This window comes from Podarcis pityusensis, assembly GCF_964106645.2.
Source record: "Podarcis pityusensis genome assembly, chromosome: 13".
Lineage (NCBI taxonomy): Eukaryota > Metazoa > Chordata > Lepidosauria > Squamata > Lacertidae > Podarcis > Podarcis pityusensis.
In genome coordinates, this window is record NC_138038.1 from 1,755,310 (window position 1) to 1,767,095 (window position 11,786).

Below are 11,786 nucleotides of genomic sequence, written 5' to 3' on the forward strand. Positions count from 1 at the left end.
GCAGAAGGCAGGCAAGCAAGAGAGGGAGGCTGGGCGTTGCTATGTGGGCGTCTTTATCAAGTGGATCTAACAGGGTAGGGCAAATGCAGGGGCTCATTAAGCCATCCTATCTGTATTAAAAATTTAGCAACATTCAATAATTCATGCCAGCTGGATGACAACACTTCTCAAAGGACCTGGGAAGGGAATCACTGTTCCAAAAGGGAAGGAGGGATGGATGGGTTTGCTGGGTTTCGGGAAGTAGGGCGCAGTTTGACCTAATCCCCCTGTGTAATAAATACATAAAGTGTGCCTTTATGTATTTATTTTTCCAATTTCTGATAATTTGTATTTTATTTTGGCAATGCACTTAATCAGAATCATCTTTAACCAGTGTGCAGTCAGCTTAACAAATATGACAGCGTTTTGTTTTGTCTTTTTAAAAAGCCTAACTATATAATCAGGACTGTCTTAAAATGCCTGCTAGGGACCAGAAGTTCAACAGAGAGAGGGTCCTGTCTGATCTCAGCTCAGAGGGAGTTCCACAGGATTGGGCCCATGCTCCTGAACCTGCTGAATGTGAGCTGTGAAGGACTACACACACAGACTCCCCTCCCCCCCCCCCAGACCTCAGGGATCAGGCAGAGGTCTAAGAAATCAGGTGGTCCTTAAGGCATGCTGGACCCAAGTTGTTAAGGGTCTTGAAAATCAATGCAAATACTTTGGGTTGGACTCAGCTATACAGTCACCATAGTGGGGGCCAACACAAAGAGTCCCACAAGCACCTCTGGGACTTTGTCTCCTCTTCTGCCCCACCCCAAAGTGGCTCAGGGGAGGGACCCAGGAGAGCACCCAGAACAGTGCAAGGGGGGTGGGGGAGAGATCATTCCATCAGGCGAGCAGAAATGCTTGCCCCAATGCAGCAAGTGTAATAGTGTGACATGGAGTTCTGCTCTTCCCCTGGCAAGCTTTTAAGCTCAGGATAGTATTTCTCCATCAACTGTCTGGCCACAGAGTTTTGCTCCTGCTGGAGCCTCCAACCCAGGTGTGAGGGCAGTCCCACCTAGAGCTCATTCAACAACTCAAGGTTACTAAATAAAGAAATTGTCCAGTAGCACCTTGGAGACCAACTAAGTTTGTTCTTGGTATAAGCTTTCACTTCTTCAGATACACTGAAACAAAAGCCACCAGACCCTTAGTGGGAGGGTTGGGAGGGGAAGGTTTTTCTCAGGAAAACACCACCCCACCCTCCCACTATATATAATATATATATAAAAGGTGGCTTCTGTTTCAGTGTATCTGAAGAAGTGTGCATGCACACGAAAGCTCATACCAATAACTAACTTACTTGATCTCTAAGGTGCTACTGGACTATTTATTTTTATGTTTATTTTGACTGCATCAGACCAACACGGTTACCTACCTGAATCTAGAATCAAGGTGACTAGTGCATGAATCATTGTGGCCTGACTATCCCCCTCCAAGAACAGCCATCATTGCTGGTACACCAGCCATATCTAGTAAAAGGCACTCAGCCACTGAGGCTGCCGGAGCCTCCAGCAACAAAGCCACCCCAAACTACAAAGCTGCTCTTTCACATGGAGGCAACTGACCAACCTCCCAGACATGAGAACCACCCACCCAGAGTGTCTCCATCTTCGCAGGGTTCAAGTCCAGCTTATTTATCCTCATCCTGTCCGTTATCGTGCCGAGACAGTGGTCCAGGTCATGCACAGCCTCTCTTGACTCAGATGTCATGGAGAAGTATAGATGTGTGTCTATGGCATACTGGTGGCACGTTGCCCCAAAACCTCTTAACACTGCACAACAACCATATCAAATACTGTAAAAGTATAAAACATGCCTAAGCCTGCAACTCTTTGCCCAGTTTCCTGGCAGTCTGCCACAGTGAACTTTGTGGGACTTACTTCTGAGCTGACATGTATAAGATGAACAACAAAGAGTCTTAAGGCACTTTAAAAACAAAAAGATGTATTATGGTGTAAGCTTTGGTGGATTACAGCACACTTCATCAAATGCATGGAGTGTTGTGCTGGTTATCTTTTTGTGGCGGTTGCAAACAATGAGGTCAGATGAAAATAATATGTAGTATAGATAGCGATAATTGCATAATTCTCTGCTGTATTTCACAAAAAAAAGATGATGGTCATACAGACGTCCTGGCATTTATAAGCCAATCAACACATATAATGTGCCAAAGAACCTTTCTGTGTACACACAGCTTTGTGTTATATCATAACTATGGAAGTCTTGAAACACAAAAAGTAGTAAGCAAGACAGGAGTACCTCTAGGCATGTGCAGAATACCCTTTTCACACCACAACACTGAGGAACTGTTCTAGGGCAGAGGATATAAGCTGAAGTCTCAGCACCCCTCGTTTCCGGAGTTAAGTGTTCTTTTGCATTTGGGTCAGAATCAGATTCTTAACAAGGCCTGGTCTTGGGGTGTAGAAGAAAATTTTTACGTGTGGATAAAAATACCAAAGCCCTTAATTGAGATGGCTTTAATTCCAGGGCAATGAATGGGACTTAATAATTCATGCTGGGGGGTCAACTTACAATGCAGGCGCCGCTCTGGCAGTTATGAGAAATCCAACTTTTGCAAATGCATCCTCTTGGCAACACTATCCTTCCCCATTAAGCTTATCACTTGCAATGTAATGTTGCCAGGATGGAGGCAACCGTTGAATCCAGGACATTTAAGAAATGGATCTTGCTTGACTTCAGATGATTTTTACAGAAGAGACCTCCAAACCCTCGGTCAAATCACAGATCATATCCATTTCCACTGACTGAACTGTAAAATCTAGACATACAAGTTTTTTCTGACATGGGCATTGCACAAAACCATGATTCCAAGTCACAGAGCCTCAAGGATTGCGAAAAGGCAATCGCAGTGAACAAACCCAGGAAGTCAATAGGTAAGAAAAGTCTATGGACTCAAAAGCAATCTCCAGTAAACCCTGGTGATGATCAATGGTGTGTTGTTATAAGGAAGGATAAACAAGAAAAAGCAAACAGTATTCAGGTTAAGAAGTCTCTCTCCAAGATAATAAAGGAAAGGAAAGCACCATAGAATTTATTTCTGTCTGTTTCATATTTCTTTCTTTTTTTAAAAAAAAAATCATTTGCTTTTTTGTTGATACACTGAGAGAGAGAGAGAAGGAAGAAAACCAAAAATACAAATAAAAATAATAACACAATAATTTTGAACACAAAATTATTTACAGAACAATAAAGCAAGATTTGGTCTTTGAACTATAGACCCAACCTCACGTCTATTCCTTACTTCAATTATATATTACTTGTTGCCAGTACACACGTCTCTCATAATTTAACTAATCCTTAATTTGTCTTAGGTCTCATGTCTTTCTTGAAGCTACTACTGAAATTATTGGAATGTCAGTTTCGTATTTCACTTTACAAGGTTGCCTTAATCCATCAGGCAGCAGCACAGCTGTGCATACACCGTCACAGGAAGGAAGGAAGGATCCAAGAGCATTTTGCTGGTGGCCCCGTGTGGAATCAGGACCCGCTCCTGGGATCCACGCTTTGCATCACAGCCCGGCTGCTACAGAGCACCAGATCCAGGAAGGTTGCAGTTCAGTCAGCGGAGGCAGATGTGATCTGTGATGTGCTGGCCTTTTGGGGGAGATCTCCTGTAAAAATCACGCAAACCCAAGATGATCCATTTTCTATATCCAGCGTCTCCTTATGCTATGCCCCCCAGCAGGACTCAGCAGGGTCGCCCAGGACTGCAGCCTGAGAGCTGTTCCAGCGGGAGAGGACTACACTTCCCAGCATGCCTTGCACAGAGCTCAAGCGGCCCGCCGGCTATTCCTGCGGAGGTTAGCGGCACGGACAGACTACACTACCCAGCATGCCTCGGGAGGGAGGCATTTCCGGCAACCTCCCATCGGCATCTGTGTGGAAACCAGCCACTGGGAGGACTATGTTACCCAGCATGCACCGCTGGAAGAAGGGCTGAAGAACAAGCACGGAGCGCGCAAATGTGTGCTGGGAACTGGAGTCGCTGCTGCGCGACATCTTCTCTGGAACCTGGCGGCGTTCGACGTATACTTTTTTCAAAACTGTTACCAAAAATAGGTATTTGATACGGACCCCCGAGGTCCTCTAGCCCAACCCCCTGCAATGCAGGAATCTCAGCTAAAGCATCCGTGACAGTCGGCCACCCAACGTCTGCTTGAAAACCTCCAAGGGAGGAGAGGCCCCCGCCTCCCGAGGGAGTCTCTTCCACCGCCAAACAGCTCTTACTGTCCGAAAGGTCTTCCGGATGTTTCGTCAAAATATTGCTTGTAACTTGAAGCCATTGTTTGAGTTCTCCCATCCAGAGCAGGAGAAAACAACCCCAACCCCAAGTCAGCCTCCCCTGCCCGTGTTCCAGCTTGTCAGTCTCCTCCGTAAAGTGTGGTGCCCAGAACTGGACGCTGTATTCCAGGTGTGTTCTGACCAAGGCAGAAGAGCGTGGGACTATTACTGTACTTCCCTTGATCTGCGTTAGATTGTGGGAATGACGCCACACTGACTCCAAACTGCAGCCCCGCGGTGAGGGGATCCTCTGGGCCTTGGCAGTGGCGTCATCTACCGGCAGCTGTTGGTATGCCTGAGCAAGGTCGAGTTTCGCAAAAACCTTGCCCTCTCCCAGTGAGCGTAGTAAGTGTTGGATGACAGGGACGGGGTACGCATGCTGTTGGAGCGCCTTGTTTATCGTGCACTTATAGTCAGCACAGATGCACACTGATCCGTCTGGCTTGACGGGCGTCACAATGGGAGTCTCCCACTTAGTTTTGTTTATGGGTTCCAGGACCCCCTGTCAGATCAGCTTGTCCAGTTGTTCATCCACCTTAGGCTTGAGTGCAAATGGTACGCGTCGAGGCTTGACTCTGATGGGTTTGATTAGCGGATCAAGGTTAAAGGAGATGGGCGACCCCACGTACTGTCCCAAGGTTCCATCGAACACTTCCAAAAACTCTGTGATGATGGCATCTATTTCTGACTGCAAAACACTGTGGATGCCTGTAATTTCCAAGCCCAGGGACGCAAACCAGTCCAGTCCCAGCAAGCTGGGCCGATTTCCATCGACCACGACTAACTTCAGCGGTCCCGAAAATTCCATAAAGGTCACTTTGAACTTGCCCACACCTACAACCGGAATGTTATTTCCCTGATAATCCCGCAAATGCAGGTAGGTGGAGTCCAGTTGTTTCTTAGATAATTTGGGAATCAACCTTTTGATGGTACTCCAAGAGACGATGGACATGGCAGAGCCCCTGTCAACTTCCATGTCACATGGTTTGCCCTCAATAGTCACGGTGACATAAATTTTCCTGAGTTCCGACCCGTCAGCCCGGCCAACTGTCAGCTCGGCTGAGCAATGGCAGTTGGTGACAGCGTGGCAGTTCTTGTTAGCATACCTTGCCGATGCCTTCTTGTTTCCCAGTGCTGGTAGAGTATCTGCTGGCGTAGACGAGCAACAAACCCTCGCCATGTTTTCCCGGTGCCGGTTGAATGGTGAGGGATGGACGCTAGCTTCGGCGATATCTCAGTTCTTGAGTGTTCAGCTCAGCAGTTCGGCTCTGGCTGTGTCTTGTTTCATCTGATCCCACCTTCGTCGCCAGTGTTAAATAGTGGGAATGATGGACGAAGGACACAGCTCTGTTAGATTCACAGCTCTTTATTGCAGCTGTTAGAACTTCTCCTGGAGTCAGACTCGCTGCAGCCTAGCTGGCTGCTTTATATAATACTAAGTAACTTGTAACAGTAACAACTCCCAACTAGCTAACCAATAAGTGAGCAACAGTTCTCAATCCTTTATTTGCATACTGATGGCCCTGAGTGAGAACTGCAGCTAATCTTAATACAGTGGTACTAAATGCCGAAGCATTTAAGATTACAGTGGTACCTCGGGTTACATACGCTTCAGGTTACAGACTCTGCTAACCCAGAAATAGTACCTTGGGTTAAGAACTTTGCTTCAGGATGAGAACAGAAATCGTGCTCCGGCGGTGCGGCAGCAGCGGGAGGCCCCATTAGCTAACGTGGTGCTTCAGGTTAAGAACAGTTTCAGGTTAAGAACAGACCTATGGAACGAATTAAGTACTTAACCCGAGGTACCACTGTACATAACAATCTGGACACTATACTTCTGTTGAGGCAGCCTAGATTAGCAATAGCTTTTTCTTCTTCTTTTTTTGCTGCTGCATCACACTGTTGACTCATGTTCAGATTGTGGTCCTCTGTCCTTTTCACATGTACTGCTAGGTGTCCCCCACCTTATATTTGTGCAGCTGGCTCTTCCTGCCCAAGCACAAAACCTGACATCTGCACCCACTGAAATTCATTTTGTTAGCTTGGGCCCAGTACTCCAGTCTGTCATCCACGCTTGTCTTGATGGTGTGGTGGTTGTTCTTTTATTGGCCTTTACAAAAAGCCTAAAAGGGGATAGTAATTGTTTTCCTTCTAGAGATAGTTTCTGATGGTTACAAGCACTGCTTGGGATGTATGTGTTGCAGATTGGGGTCTGCTTCCCCCTCAGCCACAGAAATCATTTTAGCTGCTTAAGGAAGAAGCATAGAGGAAGACAGAATTAGTCATAGAAGCAAAACTAACTTAAAAACATGGCTTCTTGTAGAAGGGATAGTGGTGATACATTGTAATAGGTAGCATAAATGTCATTTACAGTGAATATAACCCTGTGGACAGACCAAATTGATAAATAATGCTTTGTACATTAACTTTTTGCTGCCATTTTTGTGGATTTTTTTTGTGCTGCTGAAAATTTAACAAATATCATTTAATCTGAAAAACCCTAAACTTTAATTTTTCCTTCTTCTTTTGCAAAGAACTTCCATCTGAAATTGTGCAGAAGGCATATTGCCTGACTGAGCCAGTTCAGTTCCGCCCTCTCCCCCCCCCTTTCTATTTTTACAAATTTATTTATTTGGTTTTTCAAATTAAAATTTTACAGAGATATATCAAACATAAATAATAAAAACAAGATTCCTAGGAATCTTTTGGACTTCCACCCTCCCCTTTGTGGGTCCTATTATTAATCAAATAAAATCTTTCTTACGGTCATAGACCAGCATAAGTAGGGTGGGGTACAATCATTCAAAAGCTGTAAAACGTTTTGGAAAGCTAAAATTATTAAAACAGAAGGTATATATAAAAAACTATAAGAAGCTAAAAGAATCTAAAAGAAGGGTTAGGAGCATTAAACAGATGTGGAAGAGCATAAAAGGTTAGTATATAAAAGGCTATGGCTATTGATTTACAAAGCACTCCAATATGAGTGTTCATTAAATCTAGTTTGTGGCGCAGGTCATGATCCGACAAATTTTGAGCACTGCTATGCAGAACCTGGCAACTTGTATGTTGTAGCAGGGTTGGTATCTGAAAGCAGCAGGGAGGTATAGAATTGTCCTGTGCACCCTGGGTCCTTATGGGGAGATGAGTGGGTAGATGAGGCTAATACGAATGTCTCTGTAATACAGGCACTGGAGAAGCACATGCTCTATTGTTTGTTTGTCTGTCCAGAATCACAGCGGCATTGTCTCTCTTCCTATATCAACCTTCAATGACAGCCGAGGGGAGGGTGTGACATCGTGCCAGGGTAAAGGCCCTCCGATGCTTAGGACTTCAAGTTTAGTTAGATATGCCATGAGGGAGGCAGAGTACCTGATAGATTCATTGGCAATAAAAGTTGGGGTCCTGGCTAGATCCAGTTGGTGCTCTGTGTCTGCTACATGTTGTTTCATGAGTGCTTTGGCCTGATCATATCCCATGCTGAGTAGAAGACCTGGAGAGAAGCCCAGGGATGAGTTTTTAGTTGCCACTGCCTGTTTCCATGTGGATTGAAAATCATCACTCATAGTTAGTGGGATAAGGCCAAGGGGAAATAGAGATAGTCTGAGCCAGTAGTTGAGTATAGTCACCCACACTCTAGCCTCCACTTTTGTGAAGTCTATCTAGTCTCAGAGTGGCATTTGTCAGGAGTGCGTGCGGGAGCCAGGCCCTGTGACCAGTAGGACTTCGCAGGACTGGGGCCTTCTAAGTTTGTTCTGAGGAGACAAGGCGCGGCCACACAGGTGAGGCTGATTGGTAACTCACAGCACCTGGTGGCAAGAGCTGGGAAGGGATATAAGGTCAGCATTTCCCTTTGGCTCTTTGCCACAGCAACACAGTTCCTGCCTTGCTGCGTTTGGCTCCTTGACTCCTTGCTTTTTGATCCTCGTACCCTTGACTTCGTGACTCCTTGCTTCTTGATCCTCGGACCCTTGACTTCTAGACTCTGGCTCTCTGACCCTCAGACTCTTGGCTTCCTGGCTTCTGGGCTCTCGTTCCTGCTCCCACCCTGCCATCTCGCCCCTGGTCTCGACGTCCTCAGCCGGGACTTTGACTCAGACCGTGACAGCATTACAGTGGTGCCCCGCAAGACAAATGCCTCGCAAGACGAAAAACTCGCTAGACGAAAGAGTTTTCCGTTTTTTGAGTCGTTCCACAAGACGAATTTCCCTATGGGCTTGCTTCGCTTCAGGTTACAGACTCCACTAACCCAGAAATATTACCTCAGGTTCAGAACTTTCCTTCAGGATGAGAACACCCTTTTCTTCATACCCTTCTTACACCTAGTCTGCTGGATCCTCCTAGGTTTTGATCTTGTATAGGAGTGGTCACAGCAAACGGTGCAAGCTGTCACCATGATGGAAAGTACCATGACTGAAAGGCAGAGAGAGCGCGAGAAAATATTAACTTCTGGAATTGCTAGCCAGGAGTTAGAGCAACCCAACCTGCTAATACAATGAATAGACTCACCAGAAAGGGACAGATATGGCTTTTAGATTTGTCTTGTGTCCTCTGGAATTACTAGAGGGCACAAGAGTTGCTAACAACAAGAGCTCTAGAACAAGCATGCCCAAACTATGCTCATTGTTTTTCATTGTTTTCCTTTTGGCACCTACAAAAAAAAAAGGAACCTGCGCTTTCCTGCTCTCCCAGCTGCACCCAGGCTTGGAGTGGAGAGTAGGCAGTCATGATCACTGTCAAGATAATAGGTTCCTAGAAAATACAGGCAGGGGGAGGGAGTGAAAGGAAGAAGCAGCTGGTTCTCTGAGGCCTGGGAAGTGGAATGGATAAAGGACATAAACAACACTAGGGCTATAGCGGAGACTGGGAAAGGAAATTCTTGTAATGGGTTGGGGAAGGATTTTGCATGGCTTTCAAACTTGCGAACACTAACCCACTCCGCTGTACAATGACTATTACTCCTAGCACATCAGCGAGACAGAAATAATACTGACAGTTCTCAAAGGATGGTGTGAGCTGCACAATGATTATAAACCCCATTGCAAATCAGACAGAATATGAGTGGTAGTAGCTGTTCTTAAAGGTACAGCTGATTTCTAATGTAAAGAACTGGAGTACCAGCAGGTGAAGGGCAAAGGAAATAAAGCTTTAGTTCAGGCTAGCCCAGAGTTCTAGCTGAAAGAAGGCTAGGCTGATCTGGCGCTTTCCCAATTCCAACAGGGGGAGGATTTGTTGCAGTACACAAGCAGGCTTTTCTTCTTTGGAATTCAAGAGGAAACATTACACGGTTGCTTTTATATCTACCAGCTTTCTTCGGTATCTGTGGTTGTTAATTACCCCGTCACTTGTTTCAGGAACTGCTCCATGCCACCTGGTGTATCTTTGGACACATGCATGTTAATCACTTGATGACGGTTTCATATTTGAACATCTGTCACAGGCAGAGCTTTCATACTGCTTTGGATATGCTGCTTTGCAATGGATATGAACACTTCCTACATTCATCTCAGAATGCAAGTGATGAGAAGTTATGTGTGAATCGACCCTCATTCTCTTTATGCTGGGAGATTCCGCTGTTAGCTCTAAACTGTACATGCATAATCTTGTAGTAAAAGGTAAAGGTACCCCTGCCCATACGGGCCAGTTGTGTCCGACTCTAGGGTTGTGCGCTCATCTCACTCTAGAGGCCGGGAGCCAGCGCTGTCCGCAGACACTTCCGGGTCACGTGGCCAGCGTGACGAAGCTGCTCTGGCGAGCCAGCACCAGCGCAGCACACGGAAACGCCGTTTACCTTCCCGCTATAAAGCGGTACCTATTTATCTACTTGCACTTAGGGGTGCTTTCGAACTGCTAGGTGGGCAGGAGCTGGGACCGAAAGACGGGAGCTCACCCCGCCGCGGGGATTCGAACTGCCGACCATACGATCGGCAAGTCCTACGGTAGCCCAAAGCAACACTACCATTTGACCCAGAGTTAACCATTTCTGTAAATGTTGACTCCCATGCCATTCATATGATAAAGTTCAGTTTGAAACTTTAAGTGCTGTAGAACCTAGGGGCTGGCTGCCAGTCCTGATTCTGCCACACAAATACCCTCTCTTATATATATATATATATATATATATGTGTGTGTGTGTGTGTGTGTGTGTGTGTGTGTGTAGCATTTATATTGTATGGTGAAACTTAGCAGCGTAGATCTGCACTGAATTCTTACAAACCTTTACTTAAAGCCTGTCCTGAGCATCACAATTGCTGAGGAATCGGAAACCATGTAGATTAATAATAGATTATTCATAGCTCCTGAATGACAAAATAGACCCATCTGACAAGCTCAGAAAGTTGCAAGCATGATTCATACGTACCAATGAACAAGATGATGAAGAAAAAGAACACAGTCTCCCAAGGTTCAGCTTTGGGTAGTCCCTCGAGCTTGAGCCATAGCTTGCTACCAAGAGCATAGAGTTTATTCTGAAATTCCTTGGTAGACATCCTGCTTGGGTTAACCCACGTTTTGTAACACTGGGGGACAGGACAGGGGGGGAGGGAGTACAAAATAGAGAATTTGTCACGTTTCTACTGTTAATTTTCATAAACTGAACACCAAGAAGGAACTGCCTGCTCTGTGGTGCTAACTAAATTGAGATCACCAGCAAAACAAGTTTAGCAGGGCTGTGCCCTTGGTTTTCTAGTCATGTGCACAGCAGTTCAGAAGGAGGCTTATTAGACACATCGAAACAGAATGTACATTCAAGACAATCAGAAATTGATTTCCCCAATTCTGACTCTCATTATTTCAGAGGTTACAGCAATAATCTTGCTCTTCTTCCTGAAAAATTACTTCCTCCATCAAAATATTTGCCCATGTCAGGTATTTATTTAAAATATGTATAGCCCATCTTTCCATGGGGCAGACTACAAGTGTGTGTAAGTAAATAAGCCTTTTGCACAGACTTGTCCATAACTATTTTGTCCATAATAATTATCAAAGTTTATAGCAAAGTTTTCTTGATCTTCCATCAAAAGAGAAATGGCTTACGTCTCTACTCCTTTCACCTTCAGAAGGAAGTGTCTGGGTTCCACATGAAGTGCATAATGCTGCAGCATTCCATATTCCACTTTGTCATGTCATGTGTTCTAAAAGGTCAGGGGTCACAAAACTTTTTCATCAGGGGGCCGACCCACTGTCCCTCAGACCTTGGGGGGGGCGGACTATATGGGGGGGGGGGGATGAACGAATTCCTATGCTCCACAAATAACCCAGAGATGCATTTTAAATAAAAGCACATTCTACGCATGTAAAAACACGCTGATTCCCGGACCATCCGCGGGCCAGACTGATAAGGCAATTGGGCCGCATCCGGCCCCCGGGCCTTAGTTTGCCTACCCATGTACAGTGGTACCTCGGGTTAAGAACTTAATTCGTTCCGGAGGTCTGTTCTTAACCTGAAGCACCACTTTAGC

At 45.5% G+C, this 11,786-nt stretch overlaps 1 long non-coding RNA gene across 1 annotated transcript; it reads right to left on the reverse strand.

Moving 5' to 3' along the window:
- Positions 1–1,403: 1,403 nt before the first annotated feature.
- On the reverse strand, positions 1,404–11,462 carry LOC308462013. The gene is made up of 3 exons (XR_013978978.1): positions 11,362–11,462; positions 10,688–10,844; positions 1,404–6,577 (listed from the first exon to the last, which is right to left on the reverse strand). It is a non-coding gene; the product is annotated as an uncharacterized lncRNA (long non-coding RNA).
- Between the last annotated feature and the right edge of the window lie 324 nt (positions 11,463–11,786).